Source organism: Branchiostoma floridae, chromosome 10 (assembly GCF_000003815.2).
Source record: "Branchiostoma floridae strain S238N-H82 chromosome 10, Bfl_VNyyK, whole genome shotgun sequence".
Lineage (NCBI taxonomy): Eukaryota > Metazoa > Chordata > Leptocardii > Amphioxiformes > Branchiostomatidae > Branchiostoma > Branchiostoma floridae.
In genome coordinates this window covers 1,051,243-1,052,862 of record NC_049988.1, presented here as the reverse complement: position 1 = coordinate 1,052,862, position 1,620 = coordinate 1,051,243, and positions in this window count along the sequence as shown.

Below are 1,620 nucleotides of genomic sequence, written 5' to 3'. Positions count from 1 at the left end.
ATGGTGCTGAGACGACCGCGGATGTATTTTGCTAATGAGATCATATAGATAGTTAGGGCTGACTAGTCGTCAATAATAGTCATTCCTTGCTCATAAATGTTAACAATTGTAAGTCGAATTGATTTAGATTCTTAATGACGTGGCCCGTAGAACTCGAAGGTTGGTGCGGCGTTCGGCCCCATCTCGGGATCCCCATTCGGGTCTATTGGCGTCCGCACAAGCTTTTTTCCCCAGGCTGTTAATGACGACATCATGCCCATACAGTCCTTCATCTTGTTCGGGTTTCCGTTAAACGTCTCGTGGATACACTTCAACAGGCCTGTGTAGATCTTGTTGAAGTTGTCAGAATACTTGCGAACCTGCGATGCTGGCGGGTATCTCTCGGAGTGTGGGTTAGAAATGGTCGGCCAGACACCGTCGTCAAAGAAAGGCACAAGTCGCCCAACGAAGCTAAAAGTCTTGGTGCAGTTCATGTCATCATCACATGGAAAAAAGTTGTCAAAGCACTGTCCCAATGATGCGTCGCCTGGGTCCGTTTCTATCAGCCTCCGTCCGTGCACCACCTCGGCAAACTTGAAGTAGTGTGACAGCTCGTCCTCCTCGTCAAAAGGGTCACAAGCATCGCTCCCTTCGCCCTCAGTAGCAATGTCTACTATGGCAGCTACCGCAGTGGGAAGATCATACACTGCGTATGGGGAACTGTCCTTCTTGCCAAACCACTGGTCACTGGTTACCTGCTTCGTGTTTCACCTGTAAACAGAGTCGTGTTTCTAAATCGTGCTTGTATCTGTAGTATGACCATCGGGCAGAGGATCTGTTGGATGTAGATCGCACCGATGGTAGCTGGCCTTGTCGTGGTTTCTCTACACCGTCGATCGATTTCCGCCCAAGTGTCCTCATTGCCGGTAGGTGCGTCATCACTGCACTTTATGAGACGTTTTCTATGAGTGCGAATATACTGGAACACATCAGAATTCACCATCTTACAGTCTGGTCTCTCAATCCCCTGAAAAACGGTTCGAATCTGGTTCAAAGAGCACCTCGCGAGCTTTACCACAAGACCGGGGTTGGCTCCCCCAGGAAGGGCATTTGGATAGGACGGTACTATAGACGGATGGTTTAAGTTTGGCGCCCCAGCAATCGCGTTCAGGAGGTTGGAAACCAGAGTCATGTGTTTCATCTCATCGACAACAATGCTTTTTATAATTGAGGCCACCTCTCTGTTTTCGCCATCTTTTATTGAGAACAGCGCGCTCAGATAGGGAGGGATTGTCGCTAGTTCCAGCTGAAGAGCTACCTGGAGGCTCCGTTTTAGTTCCTCTAAGGTGTGGGTGTTCGTTCCTATTGGTGGGAGGTTCGAGGATGGGTCCAGGTCGTCTAACCATGACAGAATCATTCGCCGCTTTGTTGGAGATAGGTCCCTGGTCACCGGCATGTAATTCGGGTTTGTTTCGGGGAGAGTAAGGACGTGTTTCAGTATTTTCATTTTCTTAGTGACATCCTCGTAGCTTGCAAGGTTGATAATCGGCTTCATGACGGGGTAGAGGTTGGCATACTGTTGGAATATCGGGTAGACATGTTCGTACCAGGTCACTTTACCGGGAGTGAAGGGGTACTCTG